Below are 18356 nucleotides of genomic sequence, written 5' to 3'. Positions count from 1 at the left end.
CAACCTTCTGGTCCCTTCCCCACTTAGCATCTTTAATGGTTCTTTAAAAAAATTCTGTTTGTTTTCCTCCATAAAAAGTGTTAATAGTTGACAATGAAAAAGAAACCCACTGATGCAAATACTAGACACATATGGAAACCACAAAGCATGTCTGCATGTGGAGGAAATGAGCAGAGGTGCCTTCAAATATAAACAGGCGATGCTTATCCAACTCTTCAGTGAGCCTCAGTGTTGGCTCCTCAACTGAAGTTTCTGCCAAAAACTACTAAAAATACCCTGTCCAAAAACAGGAGGAAAACATTGTCCATATTGTAAACCACTTGCATGACAATTATGGCCTTGATTTAGTAACCTTTTATTCATGTGAGTAATCAGGACTCCAGTGAGTAGTTTCACTGACTTCTCAGCCACCGCTTGTATAAAGACTCACTGTAGAAGGGTTTTGTCCTCCCGTGCTTTAGAGGCATCAGCGGAGTGACGGCCAAGCTCCAGCACAAGCTTACCAGCTCTGACCCTGCGCCAAATTAAGGTCCCAGCTCCCTTATTTAGACCACCAGCCCCAGCTGTCCTCCCCCAGACATTTTTGGGAGGACCTGTGCCTTGTAGTCTTCCCTCCTTTCAGCTGCTCGTTGGCTATGCTGCTTTTAGAAAAAAGTTCTGAAAACACTGTATACGTCCTTTTGCCCTTCACCTTGCAATTTTACCATCTCGCCCTCAGGGCTGGTGCACCTTGATGCTGGGAAGAGCGGTCCGTTCTGGGTTACAGACAGGTCACACACGACTGCACGGCAGCAGCAGGGAGAGCTTAAGGTTATCATCCAGGTCCAGGGCCGTTCCCTCAAGTGTATGGCACTAAAACTATGGAAGAAAATAGCAGAATTCACTGATTTTTTTTTTTCTCTACCTTATTCCTACAACCTCCCAACCACTGAGAAAAACAAAAAGCCCTTTTCACCTAGCTCCTTCCCCAAAACCTATCTCAGTTTTTCCCCCCATTCCCAAAGGCTAGGAGAGGAGGAGCAGAGGTAGCGGTATTAATCCTTCCTTAAAGTACTAGCTCAAACCCACGGAAATCGATGGAAAGACTTCCAGTGATTTTTAATAGACTCGGATCACAGCCCTCAGCAGACATGATCTGTCTCTAGCACACACCATCCTGGAGAGAAAAAGGCAGACAGACAGAAGTGCCTTCTGCTTCCCACTCAGGTACGATTAGTGGCTGCTGTATCAAAACTGCTCAGTCACAGGGACCCCGGGACGTGCTGGCAACTTCAAAGGCGCAACAGAAAACAAAGCAAAAAAGTCCACATGCTAATCTAGTTTGTCAATATGCATGGACTGCATTGAATTTTGTGATTCATGCCCCCAAACACAGGAGCTGCTTTTTCTTCCCCGAAAGAGATTGTTTTGATGTTTTCTAAATAAAGCATCTTTATGTTTAATTTCCAAATGACACTTCAAAGCTAGATGAATTATATCATTGGAAAGCTTTTCCATAAAGAGCTTTTCAAAGGATGTCAATTCCTGATTTTTGCAGGAAAAGAAAATAGTCAGATCTAAAAAACTGACCTTTTTTTTATTTTTTTTTTTATTGAGTGATACAGCCAGTATATAAATTTGAGTAAATGATTTATTCCAGACATTTGGTTAAAATGATGGCAAGACATCTTTTCACCTATGACTCACTGAAACTTTTTTGAGAAACCACTAAAACCAGAACCTAATCCCCTAATCATTACTCAGGAAAAAGTTTAAGGAAATCAAACACAAGTTTTACCCCAGAGAAGGCAGCAGATCGAGGCTATGAACTATACATGGCTTTTCCTCAGTCAAGCCATTCTTTTAATTTTTATCCCTCGTTTTCATTTTGCTTTATTCTTAGTTCCACGGTAGCTCAGTGTAAGCGCTACTCAGCTTTATTATCATCGATATACACCAGAATGCTCTTATGAACTTTATAAGATCACAATATAATTCTGCTAATCTAAATACTTTTTATTCAGATCCCCTTATTTAGAATCAAGTCAATGCTCAGCCTGTAAAATAAGACAAGCACTAATAGTTAATACAATCCTAATAGCCAAAAGAAAATAAAGAAACACAAACCAAACTAACATGTTGTAGAGAAAGCGTCTTCCATTATCTCAGCCTCACAGATCTATTTCAATTTACATGTAAGGAGATCTGAGATGTCATAAAATAAACGTAAGTACTAAGTTTCCAAGAAACATAAACTGAACTGTAATTCCATTGCACGTGAACATATTCCATCTTCTCAAAGAGCTGAACTGTGGTTTCCAGTGTTGGCAGAAGGCCCTCTTATAATAACATTACACGTATACTGTAGTTCCCTTGATGTCTTTCATATTTTTTCATAAACAAAATTACAGTGACAGTGCAGTTCATTACAGGAGGTTTCATTAAAGAACTGGTTTATTTTAAGAGAACACCAGCAGAGAACTGTCTTCGGGGATGGAGCTGAGTAAAAAGTCTGATTATGCCTCCGTGAAAATCAGGCAGAAATTATGCAGGATTTTGACACTGTAAAACAGCAAAAATCCTCTTAACAAACACAGGGAATGAACTGTTCTACCGTGGCACCGTGTTAATAAGCAGGGGCAGCCCTGTCAAGTCGCTGCAAGGTGGCCAGTTTGGCCCCCATTCGAGGTGGCCTCCCGCTCCTTCCCCGGGGCAGGCGGTGCCCAGCCCCGGCCCCGGCCCCCGGCGGGGGACCCCAGGGAGAAGCTGTGCTGATGGGCAGCAGCTGGGCGGCAGGAGCTTCTCCCTCGCTACAGCCGGGCACGGCGGCGGGTGAAGCCCCACCACGCAGCCCGGTCATCTTCTTTTGCCATCGGGGCCGCACCTGGCTCTGCAAAGAGCAGCAATTTCTTTTGTTTTGTTTTTCCTTCTTCTGGTGCCGATAAGACCAGCTCCTAGAAAAACACTGCATCCTGACCGACTGGCAAATTTTTCATCTTTTTGAGTCTGCTGCTCCTCTTTCACACAAAATAATCTCCAGTTTGGGATTAATCACCTAAAAGGTCACCTCGCCGCTCAGAGTTTTCAAAAACTTAATCCAAATAAATGTGATACGGTAGTTTTTTTAAACTGTGTTTCTCAGTCGAATCAGATATGCTGTCTCCTATTGTTGCTGCAATTTACCTCCCTAGTATATGCTGTTAAGATAAGACACAATCAACACCATCTATGACTTCAGGGGATGGGTTGATGGAAGAGTAATTTCTCATTTTATTTTTTTGTTGACACTATTTTCACTCTGCTCTCTAGCATGACAGCTTTGAGGTATCTGTGATAAAGATATGCAGTCAAGAGCATTACTGGCTCAAAAATACTCTCCCTTTCCCCAGAAAAATTGGTTCCAGGATTTCAAAAATCCCATTTTTAATCTTCTCCCAGAAGGCAAACATTATTGCCCTTTTCTACCTGGGCTCCCACAAAGTACTCAAAGTCACACACCAAAAAAAGCATCTCCCTGCTGTCATTGTCCCTTAAGGCAGGGGCAGCGGTTGAGTAGAGCCACCTATCTTCTCATACACTGAAGTCCAGACGCTATGGGCTATGTCCGTAACCCAGCCGGCGGCAAAAGTCATCAGCTATTACCTCTGAGGTATGACCGCAATACCTTTTAAATGTGAGGTCCTTCCAGGCTGCTATGTTTCCTTTTAACAACTTCAATGAAAGAGAATAGAGAGGGGCCGTAGAATGGATTTTCATCATTCCACGCAGTTGTCAGACTGTTTTCCTCTAATGACACTATGAATACATAACTCACTGCGGTTTCAGAAACATATTTAATGCATGATATTTTAAAAGCTGTAGAAAACACAATATTAAAATTCTAACGTGAAAAATAATAGCATTATGGTTCATTACATTCTCTATTGCAGTCATCTGAACTGTGAGTAACGTACTGTCATCCTGTCATCTAATTCTATAAGATCTGTGATCATGTTTTACACAATGTCATTTGTTTCACAGAAATAAGCAGACTAAAGTCTTCAAGTTCTGTAGTAGATCATAAGTGTTTTCTACCAGTCACCTGAGAATGAGGTGCACTCAAAACTAGATCTGCAGAATCAAAAGACACCAAAGAAAATCAGAGCAAAAGTGAAGAACACCAGAACCAAAGCCTTATGCATACAGTGGGATTTTTATTTTCAGTAACAGTAGCAGATCTTATAAGTTTACTCAAAATACTTATATTTTCACACTTTCTTTAAAAAAAAATATGGGTTTTTTTCTTGATTCCAGACAGTTCTGTTTGCTAGCATTTGTAACATCACTCTGAAAATACTGGTATCGTCAAAGCCCTACCAAGAACCTCATCAGAGCACCTCAGAACTTCTCTTTCAGCGTTTGCTTTTTCCCTGCTGCCACCTATGCCTACCCTTTGATTAAGAAAAGTTTACATATTGCTAGGGGTTTACCACAGATATAGCCTTTTCTTAAAAATGTTCTTTGAAAACACCTGTTAGGTATTATAATGATCCAGCATAATCTGTCAGAAAAGCACAACTCCACATTCAAAGCACATTCAAGAACACCTGGAAATGCCATGGACTTTCAATGCCTCTGTAAATCATATAAATTTACAACTCCTACTTAACAAACATTTTCCTGATTTAAAAACCATCTATTGCTTCTGATCACTCCTACAAAAGAAGTAAAATGGCATGTATTTTAGGTATGCTGGTGTTGAGACAGACCTTCCCATTAAATTAAAATATTATAATAAAATTCCCAGGCTTGCCATGATGACTCTCAGAAAACAAGCTGGCACTTTGGTATCTGCACAATCGCTAGCTTTTCTTTTGCATCATTGTTTAGTTTTATGGAAGCAAGCGAACCTAGAATCCTAACGGAACTGCCTGAAGTCTGCTGTCGTTGCTAGTCCTGGTAAAAGCTACTCGGCACCAACCTAAATCACTGCAACCAACTTGGAATATCCGGCTGACACAGCTGGAGCGAACTCATATCTCTCTTGCCAACGCCCTTGGCCTCTCTGGGCATCTTAGAGAGGGATGCCTTAGAAACGGAATAAGCTCATAGTGGTAATCCTCAAGTATGTTCCCAGCTTTGTAGCACCCTGAGATTTAGCAAGACAGAAGGCTGCCAGGTCAGAAACTGTATCTACAGTTAGTGTTTTCTTTATAAAAACAAACAAAAAAACCCTTTCAGAACCATAATATAGTTATTCCATCCCATAAGGAAAAAGCCACAGGTGATTCAGCAGGTAATTGCCTAGCTTTTAGGGTACCACAAAAAAAAACAAAACACCCAAACCAAAAAACTTTACCTAAATAGCAAGTTTTTGAATATAACCCTTTTTCTATATCATACAGTGGATACAATGATGAACATCAGCAGCACTGTGCTCATTTTGGTTTTGCACTGTTTTCCCCATATGTTTAATCTTGTCTGTGGAGAGTGACCGATTTCCAGGCAACCTCATACACATTCGGTGAGAATGCACGGCCAGAGCTTCCAGTTGACATCGTAAGGCAGGCCACAGGAGGCTGTGATGGCCAGGGAAAGGCAATGACTCAGGAGCCAGTGTGCACATTTGGACTCCTGGGCTGCCGGTCCTGGCCCCTTTCCGCACTGCCACCTCCCTGCTCCGGAGGCAGGAGGGGACTGTCTGCCTTGTGCATCCGTCCCCTACCCCTCCCCTTATTTATCGCTCTTTTGTACAAGAGACAGAAAGCATTATTAGAGAAACTGCATGAATGTGCCTTCTCAAAAGGTATCTCTAGCCTATGTGACAGGAATCATTTATGAGGCCAGACTGGACAAAATTGTTCCCTGTACTTTAGCTCTTTTCATGCACTCTTTGGGCTGTCCTGGGGGTGGGAGGAGGGAAGTGAGCTGCTTACAGGCACGACAATATTTGCAACGCATTTTTTATGACTGAAAAGCACTGTCTTCTCTTAAAACATCACAATCTTTGAAAAGAGTTAAAATTAAATTCCAAGTCAAGTTTCTTGAAGTTATTCTTTCCCTGAAACCAACAAAAGTTTCGGATCTGGAGGGCAAACACACAGCACCAGTACGTTTCTCTGACTCATTAGTTTGCTTTTCTCTGTAGGATTTAGATTGACATCTATTGGCCTAACTTGTGACACAACGGCCCAGTTCTTCAAATGTCAGCTCCATCATCCCTGCTTTGTACACCTTCCCCTGGTACCGCAGCTTCAGACTCAGTGTTTTAAAACAAAATGGTTCAGTTTAGCCACTAAGGCAGAGACTACAGATGCGAAAGCAATGTACACATTATTTCCCACCTTTTATTCATTACACAAAAAAAGACCAAAGCCAAGGATTAGGAGTCCAGTCTTTTTTTTTTAAAAAAAGAGCTCTAAACATGCACTGGGGGGCTGATGCTGTGTTAGTCAGCTGATTTAGGCCAAAAAAGTACCTGCATGAGCATTAAAGACGCATTTATTTACAGTCAAGTTATTTAGAACATATGTTTTAATAAAACTGAAATGAAATGAAATTGCCCTATGCTTACATGTGTACAGATTACATCCACGTACACAGAATACAGTTATATGTCTTCACTCAAGTACCTTTTCTTCCATTTTTCCCACACAAAATTCCTGTATGTAAACTGTAAAGCCGTAAACCTCCAGGCTATCTTAATTACAAGAATGCACACATCCCTTGAATCAGAGGATCACAGATGCCTATCTCAACATCAGTTTCAGGTAAAACCACAAACACAGAGGTTTGGGGTTTGGTGTGTTTGTTATTGGGGTTTTTTGGCCATAAAATGCAAATAAACAGCCCTCAATTGTACCAGAGGTTTGGAACAGACTAATTTAATTATTCAAGGCTTAACTTTTAGGAAGAGGCTGTAGACAGATCAATAGATTATTTATTAAAATAGGCAGATAGGCGTAGAAGGCATGTATCCATTTAGTTTGCCTTTTCTCAGACAGTATATCATGTACAGGTCAAAAAGGTTTTATTACTACTAAAATTAATAGTTCCTTTTCCTAAAGCTCGGGGACCCTCAAACTTCATGTGGGTCATGTGAAAGGAGCAAAAGGAAATTCAGAAGGTTATACAGGATCATAGCTCTTCCTTCTTAGCCACTAGCAAACTAGTGGCAAACACATTTTCTGGCTTTGTTTCCTCTCTGGAGGAGACAAAAGTATAATTGTGTAACCTGAACAGGTTCCTTTAGATTTTCTGTTCATCTGAAAAAAAAAATCTTTAAATGCTGGGGTAAACAAAACAATATATTATTAGTTTGCACTATTTTACAGCTTCTTATAGAAGGAGAGTTTTTCCCCCCCTTCCCTTTTGCATGCGGACTGGATTAGTCACATGCTTACAGTACCAGCAGCTTCAGAAAAGAACAGGTCCATAAAATAAAAATTGCCTCAAAATACAACAACTTTCTCCAATAACAGCAACCAGTTCAATCCTCTGACTATTGCCAGAAACCAAAGTCTTGTTATTACTGCATTTCACTCACTTCTCGGGTGCCCGTTGTGCCATGCTGCCAAAGGCCACAGTGTTGTGCTCAAATCTTACAGCCTTTCAAATTACCAGGTGCCTCGATGAGGCTTCTACAACCTTTGAGCAGAAGACGGTGGCTCCTAATTCAACAACTTCAGACCTTACTAGTTCTAGAATTAGCAATATCCCACAACAGGCTGACCTCATTAATATGACTGACTTAATCAATTTGTCACAAACGAGGGAGTACAGCTACAAGAAGTGGTTCGTTGTTCAATTTGGATTAATTAATTGCTTGCAGATGCCGCTAACGCTTTGCAAACAGTTGTCTTGGTGCTCTTAAAATTTTAGAGTTCAAGTTATGCTCATGTTTATGCTGGACTTAAATTTTTGTCAGTTTAATGATAGGAAACCAGGTTTTGTCTTATTTTTCTGTAAAAGATGAGTGGAAGCTGCTACTGTTTCTTGAAATAAGTTTATAAACCATAGAGATGATTTAAAAAAAAATCCAACCTGCAGCCATGCAAAGTGGGAGTGTCTTGCCTAGACCTACAGCTTGTCATCTGTCAGACCATAACAAGAAGCAGCAGACTACGCTCTCCTCCTGATTTACACAGGGCCCGAACTTCAGTAAGCTTACATCCAAGTCAACAAACCCAGCCGAGACCTGGACCAAAACAACTTCAGTCAGATCTGTCAGATGTGAAACTCTGTCAGCAGTGACTTCCTTGGCCGTCCAAAGTTATTTTCACTTGGTTTCACAACAGGCTGCTCTTCTGTACATCTGCACAGCTCAGCGTTTTAAGCCGACACCTCAATCCTCCAAAAATCATCATGCTAGGTGCCTCGTTGCCTTCGTCCCGACTGCCACTGACCACATTTGCCCCAGGCACCGGGGAGAGCCGCGGGTCAGCTGGGCAATCCCAGCTGGGACAGGCAGCAGGACCTCGAGGGGAATGGATTGACCCTCCCGTCCCCGAGCCGCACCTCCTGGGGACCCTGGGAGAGGTGTCAGCTTTCTCCCGGCTTCATTTTGCCAGAAAATCTTACTTACATCAGCTTTAACAGGTGCTTAAACCCCACGACACTTACAAACCAAAAGCACAGATAAATGTTTTCAAGTAGTAGTAGAGAACTGGAGGCTTTTTTTCTCCCAATAAAATTGTTGTTTCATATGTAAAAATGTACTTTAAGACAAGGCTTTTGTTTGCTTGGTTTTTGTTGTTATTTAGTCTTCCTCCTACATCTGTTGGGTCTCACCGTCTTTGATGAAAACAAATACATCTTAACACAGGCACAACCACCAAGAATAAAACGATGACTGTAGCGCAAGCTGTAACTACTTTTATCAAAGACGTATTAACTAAGGCTTTTTTTTTACCCCTCGTTAGCAAGAAGCGTGTTTCCACCTTTCTTCCCAAGTATTCCCATATGCTACTCTTCTGATCCCTAAGATCAAAGTTGGGTATTTTGAACTGGTAGTGCACGGCGGGAGGGCGAGAGACAGGGGGCATAAACAGACGCATGGGAGGCTCAGGCTGGATCTCAGGAGGAGCATCCCCGGGGGGCTGCCCGGCGAGGCTGCGGGCTCCCCAGGTGCGAGCCCCCGCGGCACCCAGCCCTGAGCGGCCACCGACCCCCCCCAGGGCCCAGCCCACCCCAATTACCCCTCCATGCTATGATCTTGCCACCACACGCTGCCCATGGCTTTACTTCTCAAAATGAAGTAACCTTGAGTTGTCAAGCTGTCATGTTCATGCTAAACCCTGCGGTACACTCCTCCCTGAAGACACAAGTGAGATTGATTGCACTTGTGATTTGTTCATTTCCACAACTATCTTACCATTAATATCCCTCTCTCATCCATTTGCAACACCTGCTAAGTACACAAAATTGATTATAATGTCCAATTCAGCAGGTAAAATCTTCTGGGATAGGTTTTTTTTTTTTTCTTTTCAGACTGCATAAGGAGGGGAAAAAACCAATAAAAAACAGCAACACGTGGGGTTTCAAAAATTAAGTAGCTTAAGAAGAGGCAGAAAAAAAGTCTAGCCTCGTCAAGGCCGCCCTTGTGCCAGTGTAAGAAATTATGCAGTTGCCTTAGTGCAGATTCTAATTTACGTATCCAAAAGCGCTACATCTCAGAGTAGATTAAGATAGCTACATGTTTCAGCTTTAAGTGCTCATCAAGCCGAGAGATAACAGAACTGATGAATGGGACATTTCAGATCCTTAGAGAAATGAGCACTATTACATAAAAAGTGTGATTTGAATTTGTCTTTCTGCTTAGGCTGTGCCATCCTAACAGCATTTATAAATAGAAACAGAACCTTAAAAATCAAGAGCTGTGGAGCGCTTTTTCTTCATCTTCCAATCACTGAAGTATAGGACTTCCAAATCCATATACTTGCATTGGAATAATCTGCATGTTGTAGTCTCTCCTCCCCAAATCAATTTATTACTGAATAGAAAATGGTAAATGAAGTTGTTATTTCGATCCGACAAAAGTGAGTCTCTTGGTCATTACCTCATGAAAACTGAAAGAAACCAAGTTCCTTTAACTGTTGAGAAGCTTGAACATAAAATAACTGTGTGCTCCGAAGGACGGGTATGATATGCCATTAGTTTTTAATAAAGCAGTTTCCTCAGACTTGCTAGATTTACAGGCTCAGAAATCAACTACTCCTGATGAATCAATCTGTTTTCCCCTGCCGAGATGTCAGAACAGACAGGGCCACCCTAATTGGAAAACCAGACAGCAGTAGCTCTGTTAAGGCAAAGGCTATATCGGACATTAGAGACTATAAGTCTTCATTCAGCCCTGCATCATGTTTTGCAGAATGGTTGTTGATGATTCAGTTTAAAAGTACATCCTGAATCTCTAAAAGGTGAGAAGGAATAAAAAACAAGTCAGCCTGAAATTTGGAAATTGCAGAAAATGACCGCTGAAAACACGAAGGCTGCTCATGGCATTTTTCTTTTTGCAAAACCCTGTACTGCATGGGACAGCCCTGATGCGCGGGTGCGTATAGCAAGGTGGCACCGGGAAAGTCCTTCCCCCTGCACCGCCCTGCTGCTCCAGTGTAACCCTGTCCTCTTGCTCGCCTGTACCAGCACAGCGGCTATAAGGGCCCAGCACTGGTCCACCCCCTGGCCAGAGGGCAAAGCAATGAAGGAGGGGAGCATGCCGATCCTCTCGTTATGCCTTCTGGCTGGCTCAGTTTCCAGGGACCAAATGCCTTGTCCCCTTCCTGTGTTTTTACACAGTGAATTATTTTATTATGAGAAGAGTCTGTAAAATACTGTTTTGATTTTGGCATTGCATAGCTGCTTTCAAGCAAGGTGGTCGAAGCTATGCTTTTATGGTAAGAAACATCCTACTGAGCCCCCCACCTTCTCCCTTTACTCAGCACTCATTAGACCAGTGTTTGGGGCCTCCAGAAGAGGAGAGACATGGACAAAAAGTCCAGGGAGCCCCAGGATGGTCAGGGCAGGAGCAGTGGCCCCGCGAGGAGGGCTTCCTCAGCCCAGGGAGGGGGTGGCTGTGGGGCCCAAACCAACAAGAGGTACGTTCAAAATATCAAAGCAAACAGAACCACGTCCATCACCTGAGGTCTGAACTGACCTCGTATTGCTATGCTGAAACACATAGGGCAGGCTTGCTACGCATAACTACCAAAGCAAGCTCAAATATTACTCTGTCAAATCCTATTTCAGTTCAAGATGTATGGAAATTATGTGCTATTTTAAGCAGGCTTGTTATAGGCAATTATAACAGTCCCTCAAGGCCAGTGTTTTGAAAGTTTATGAGAGGTTCCCAGGTACAACTCACAGAGAAAAACATATGCTACAACTATTTGTCCAGATGACCTATAACTACCCTGGTTTGTGGAATCTATTCTTCACAGAAGTAGCTTTAAACAACCCATTTGTGTACTCCAAATAAAAAAGATAAACACTTTTTACATTTACACAAGATAATCTTACAGGTACAAAATGATGTGATCTCAGACAAACCACAAAGGCAATTCCGTATGTAAGCAGTTATCCAGAACGCTGGCTAAGTTCTACTTGACGTTTTAGCTCTCAATGCCAAGATGAAAAAGGTCTCCAAAAAAAAAACAACCCCAAAACACCCAAAACCCACCCAAAAACCCCACCCAAAACCAAAACACAGAGAACCCCCCCAAAAAAAACCAAACAAAAACCCCACACCACAAACACCTTTCCTTTACAAATCCTTAGTATTTCCATGGTTAAAAATACTACAAGCGTAGTCTTATGTGGTACTTAGCCACTTGGAATTCCAGGTCTGCCAGAAATGAAAAATGTTTCAAGACCTCAAGATTTGAACTCGATTTCAGTTCTAAAAATAAGGAATTGGCCCAAATTCAGAATGGATGTAATACAGATCCTTATCAAGTCTGAACTAGTTTGCTCAGCACTAGCATGAACTAATATGACAGCTTTAGTTTACTCTCATATTTGTCTAAAAGCACTCTATAAACTTGCCTGGAATTCTGCCAGAGATGGTGCAGAATTACTGAATGACAGACTGAGGGCATTTCTTCATAATCTGAACATTTTAGGACCATAAATACAAGTAGAAACCTATGTCTTCAACCTAATAAACTCACTAACTTAATGCTTATTATACTGGCCAGATTTTATGATTGAAAGCAAATTATTTTCTTTCACTCAATTTATCTCAGCATAATTAAAAGACCTTAAATAGTTACAAGCGATGATAGGAAATTATTTCCCTGGAAGACACTTGGGCTTCAAGTCTGAATGCTTCCCCACATAAATAACTATGTATATGAAAAATCCCACTCAACCTAGGAGGGATGTTCCCGAGACCTGTTCTCAGGGTGCGGGATGTCAGCACTGCGGCGATTACTAACAGGAAAAGGCAATATATTATTCAGCCCTAGTGGAACTAACTAAACGGATAAATAAAGCCAGGAGCAGGGCCTTAGACAGGAATGTGAGCCAAATTAAGTCTCTCATGATAACTCAATGAAACTTTAAACTAATACTTCATTCTTACTGTTCCACTGAAACTAATTCTCCTGTGTTTAGGAATTAGTCAGAAATTACAGCAAAACAAAGATAGTACCCACAGCATATAAACTTAACATACCATAAAAAGAATATCCAACAGTCAGTCATGCACAAATAAATCTCTGTAATTAAATTTCTTCTTAGAGAGCTCAGTATGGGTACCGCTGGGTTTTTGTTGCAAACTGTACTTTTAAAATATTTATTGTTAGCCCATTCATTTTAAATATCACTTTTAAAGCATCTGCACTAAATCGACTTTTATTTTAAACATTTTGCTGTTAGTTAGTCTTTTTATTACTTGCTCCCCAGACAGTATAACATCTTTCTCAAAACATTTATAAAGTACTCAATTGAAGGCTGGGAGAAAAACTAACGGAGCAAGAGAGTCATAAACTTTCACATTTCTGGGTTCACTTTTAAAGACTTTGCTCAGTTCCAATCAGCTTCGGAGATGTTTACTCACAAAATGCAGCAAAACCAAGTTAGGAGTCCTTTATCACTAAATTTTTCATATTTATGCAAAAGGAAATAACCCCTCTTTTGAAATACACTAGTTGTTTCAGACATCCAAATTCCTAGCTATCCCATAGATAAACGTCTGCAAATCAGTTTTAAATACTTTACAAAAACTGATATTTAGGTGGTTTGTTGTGGTTTTGTTTGGTTTTTTTTTTTTTTCCATTTAGATTAACTGAATTCTCAAAATAGTTACTTGGCTAAATATTCCTCTGATTTAGCTATAACCTCAGAAATAATGGTTGCTGTATTCTGGGAAGGCTTGAGGCAGTATTTCAGGAATAAGAAAATTAGGTGCACATATTGGAAGCTGGTTTGTTTTTGCTGCATTTACAAGTCTTTTCTTCTTTCTTTGCAATTACGGTAATCTGGTACAACATCTTATCAGATATTTATTCAAAAAACACTAAATTAGCTCAGATTTCATAGAAGTAAAGTCTAAGGTTTCAATCTCATTTACGAAGAACGTATAGAAGCAGATTCAGTAAACTGCCTTTGTTCTGAATTTCGATACCTCTGCTGTGAATGCCACTGGAAGGAAAGGTGGTGACACCACTGCTGCAGCCCTCAGCCTTCATCCTCCCCTTCTCAGTTTTTCCTTCACCTTCACAAAACCAGACCTAATTACCTAGTGAGAAACTGCATGTATTTACACAGGGGGAATGATACTGTTGTCTCAGGCAGATTTATACGCAGGTCAAAGTAACACCTAAACACACGGCTCCTTCTAGGAAACAGGGTTGGTCTGGTGCCTTACAGCACAGATTGCATCTTCACCAGTTCTTTAGGACTGATTCTTAAAATGATACTCCACTCTGTTACGTTAATTTTACACCACTGTAAATTTACAGAAAATGTGCAAAAATAAAAGGGAAGTAAAAGTTCAGTACTCCTTGAAATTACTGAGAATGACAGTGATTCAGGTTGGAAGGGACCCCTGGAGATCACCTGGTCAACAACGTCTTCAAAGCAGCGTCAGCTACAGTAGGTTGCTCAGAGCCAAGGAAGGGGATCCCACAACCTTTCTGGGCCCCTGCTCCACTGTTTGACCACCCTCACAGTGAAAAACATCTTCCTTACTCCTGATGTGAATCTCCTGTGTTGCAGCTTGTGTCCGTTGCCTCTCTTCCTTTGCCATATACCTCCGAGAAGAACCTGGCTCCGTCTGCTTTACACCTTCCCATAAGGTAGATATAGACAGCAATGAGATGTCCCTGGAGCCCTCTCAGCAATTTCCCATCTACCTTTTAATCCACTAATCCAGCTCATACTTCACCAATCTCTCTGTAAGGATACCATGGAAGACAAAGTCAGAAGCCTTGCTGAAGTCAAAGGTAGGCAACCTCATCTGCTCTCCTCTTATGCAGCCAGCCAACCCATCAGAGAAGCCAACTCGGAAGGTGAGGCACATCTTGCCCATGGTAACTCCATGCTGGCCATTCTGAGTTACCTTCTTGACCTTTATGTGTTTGGACATGGTTTACAGAAGGATTTGCTACATAACCTTCCCTGGATCCTCCTCCTTGTCCTCCCTGAGGCTGGGAGCAATGTTTGCCTCTTTCCTGTCATTGTGAACCTCTATGAAGATGACAGAGCGTGGCCTCACAGTGATGTCTGTCAGCACCCCCAGTCTTTGGTGCAGCCTGCCTGGTCCGTTGGACTTGTGTATGTCCAATTGGCTTAAAAGCTATCAGACTTGATCTTCCTCTGCTGTGGGAAACTCTTCGCTCCCCCAAACTCCGCCACTTGGCTCAGAGGCTGAGGAGTGGCGAGGGCAGAATTTACCAGGAAAAAAACAGGAAGACACAGAAACAGCTGAGGTAACCAATGTTACCTCACTAGGTAGTCTCGTCAGTACATTCTCCTGCTCCTTTGAGCTGTGGGCCCACATTTTTCTTAGCCTTCCTTTTGCTGCAAGGCAAAATACAGAGGCTTGTATTTTTGGCCTTCACATCCTTCTCCATTTCAACTCCAGCGAAATTGTGGCTTTCCTGCACCACTTCTCCATCCATGCGCGCTTGGACAATGCCTCTGTGTTCCTCCTGGGTCGCCCATGCTTGCTATCCCCTTCGGTGGACTTGGTTTTGTGCATGAGCTCTGCCCGTGCTGACCTCCTGCCGCACTTGCTTGATTTCCTGCAGGCTGGAAAGGACCGTCCTTGTGCTCCAAGCCCCTCTGCCCTCCAGGGCAGCCTCCCATGAGATCCTGCCAAGCTGAAATCTGCTCTCCTAGATCTTTTCACTATTTACTGGATTTTACAGAATTCTTGACCTTAAAGTACTGCAGTACTAATTTACCAAAAATGTTATCATAAAAATAACCATTTTTCAAATAGATTAACTACACTAAGTGTTTCTGTTGTACATATTATGCTACCTTGTCCTCAAATAAACCAGAAATCTGTATATGTTAGTCATTCAATAAATAGCACAGTCTCAAGTGATGAGTGCAAAAGAACACAGAGATCTGTGGAAATGAAAAAATGAGAAAAAACAATATTATCCTAAGGCTGCTATTTCAGTACAAATGATGTGGACATGTGGGTTCATTTTGAGCCCTGGACCAGTTGATTTCATATAAAATTAATTATATGAGACTGTGCCAAAGTCATTAGTGAGACTAGATCCTAAAGTCAGGATGAAATACAAGGTTGTTCAGGAAGAAAAGCCAAATCTTTAAGTCATTCTAACACTTAGAAAGTAGTCGATATTTTTATTGGTCTCTCTTCGATCAATCTTCAGCAAAGGGTATCCAATTACAAAATTTTGTCTCTACAAACATTAAATTGTGCTATATAAGTGGTTTTTAAAACTTGATAGGAAGTACAGAAGGAGAAAAATTTATGCACTGCTGTTGTCTCTTCCAGTGTAATCTTTACATGCATCACGCAAGCAGAAGGTACAGTTTATACTAAAAGTAGCCGCTGAAAATAGTATTTCATAAAGGCTATAAAAAAGGCCAGATGACGTGCATAACATTTCTTTTTGTTGTTGCCATCACTTTCTAGTTAGCCAACTGTTTTTTTAAAGAAAAACCTGTGTGATGATTGGGATCGCTTCTGGACAGAGGCTGCGGGTGGCAAACAAAGCTCCACCGGTGCCCGTACCCACAACGTGGGAGAGGACTCCCGGAGAGGCAAGAGTACACGATGGGGACACCGGTGGGTACAAAGGGCAGGTAAATTCCTTTGCAAAATGTTTCCTCGTACTGTGGAGCAAACAATGGAAAATGGGTCCGAGAGTCCCACGCCACCCCTCCGAGGTGGGCGCCTTCCCTCCTGCCCTCCGACCCCGGCACACCTCCTGCCTCCCCCCAGCTACAGCAGAGGAGAGGGCACCCTGCCCTCCCTGGCAGCGCCCGGCACGGCTGTCCTCCTCTGCCCAGAGACCCGCTGTGGCACTGCATGCTTCCTTGGGCAATTTTCTTGTTATTAATATCACCTGTTGTTACTACTATTAAGGAAAATAACTTACACATTTGCAAGTAGAATGGGAAAGTTTTTCCGGGTAATTTAATACATTATTTTCGTTTCAAAGATCTGTACCTACAGATACAATCATAGTGCGTATACTGATGATGCGCTGAACCTTAGTGTCTTTGAAAATTAAGCTTCCACTTTCAGTACTTCCTGCAGCCGCTGTAATGGCAAGTTCTGGGGGATTCAATGACTATGCTGAATCTTTCGGATGGATTTTACAGGGCTCACTTTGAGTTGTACGGAGATACAGTTGGAGCCCTGTAATCTTCCTGTCACACCCAGCTGGAAGCTGCCTGATACATCAATCTAATGCAGTTGGAGCCTGCTGCTTACAGCCCTGCCCTACATCCATCTATCAGTTGTATGTCCAGATCAATGAGAAAGCGATTACTCTGCTAGAAAAAAAGAAGTGATAAAATAATTGTAATAGGCATCTGATGACTAAAACACGCTGATCTACTCTAATGGAAATGCCAGCTTCACAACAGAACTTCAGCACATAACAAAATGCTGTGGATGGCACATAATATCTTGCTCAGTATCCTGGATACAGCTGTTACACGAAAAGAGAAACCATACAACACTGTCTAATTTCTAAAGAAATATCCAGAGGAAAGGAAACATAAGGAACATGAAACCCTTGCTTTTGCAATAAAAAAGTCAAGTCTCATTGAAAGAGTCTACTATTAACTAATGTTTAAATTAATGTCTTTAATATCCAAAGTATTATTAAAATAGTTTAATAGTAGCTTGAAACTTAATATCTAATTTCACCCAATGAAGCCTGAAAGCACTATTAAAAATAATTAATCCAAAGAAGAATAAAACATCTCAGATAATCTGCACATCTGAGCAAAGAGCTGCATGAGTCACAGGGGAGAATGACAAAGGCACAAAAGATCAGGATGGAAATTGAGCCAAAATTCAGAGCAGCTTCAGAACCAGAGGACAGAGGAAGAGTTACAAGGAGAGCCAAGTCACAGGATATGCACGAAGGAACAGTTTGCTTTTCTGTCCACAAGCCCAGAGCAAGCACGCAGCGAAAAATGATTTACGGACCCAATAACTAAAAGGTTAATCACAATATCTAACAGGTTAATCACCCAAACGCACAGTAACAGGTTAATCTCATAAAGCATTGTAGAATTAGCCAAATAAGGAATTAAAGTTATATTTATCCCTACTCATCCTAGGGTTTCTATGGAGTCAGTCTATTTTGCACTTCTGTTTGTTAATTTGCATGTATCCTCCATGTTGCCCTGCAGGGCTTATATAAATACTGCATCCATTAACTCACGTGTAGTCCTTTCCTGTCATTATTTATCCATTATAGAATTAAACAGTATCAGCCAATTTATTAATTACTTCAATGCCTTCTGTAGTGGAAAAGAACTCAAAACATGGACCTGTCAGATGCTAGTATTTTTGATACAGAAAAAGTAGCACAAATCTTTCTGACTAACTTCTGTAAGTTCGTGTTAGTTGTATATGTTCTACCCACTACCTGTGAATTAATTGTTTTAAATGCTGTTGCTTCTTTAAGTCACAATCTCAGAATCTTCTGATGATCCCATTTTCTCAATACAGGCAGGGTGTTAGAGGGGCATAATTTTTTTTTTCCCCCTACTTTCAAATTAGCTTTTCTATGCACGAGACCAATTTCTATTCTACTTTTTAATGCAACCTTGTTCCTTCACACTGTTTGGAGGGTAAACAAGGTTACAGAATTCTTAATCATCACACCTAATTGCCCATCCACCCCTTGCCTTTATGTAGGAAAGTTCATTAACTGCTCTCAATATTGAGTCAG

General features: G+C 41.5%; 1 protein-coding gene across 2 annotated transcripts in view; it reads right to left on the bottom strand.

Annotated features, from left to right (window-relative positions):
- DMD (dystrophin) overlaps positions 1-18356 on the bottom strand; it is a 1244291-nt gene that overhangs the window by 1201574 nt on the left and 24361 nt on the right. The gene's annotated exons all lie outside the window — the stretch shown is intronic.

This window comes from Calonectris borealis, chromosome 1, assembly GCF_964195595.1.
Source record: "Calonectris borealis chromosome 1, bCalBor7.hap1.2, whole genome shotgun sequence".
Classification (NCBI taxonomy): Eukaryota; Metazoa; Chordata; class Aves; order Procellariiformes; family Procellariidae; genus Calonectris; species Calonectris borealis.
This window is presented reverse-complemented; position numbering and strand designations above follow the sequence as displayed.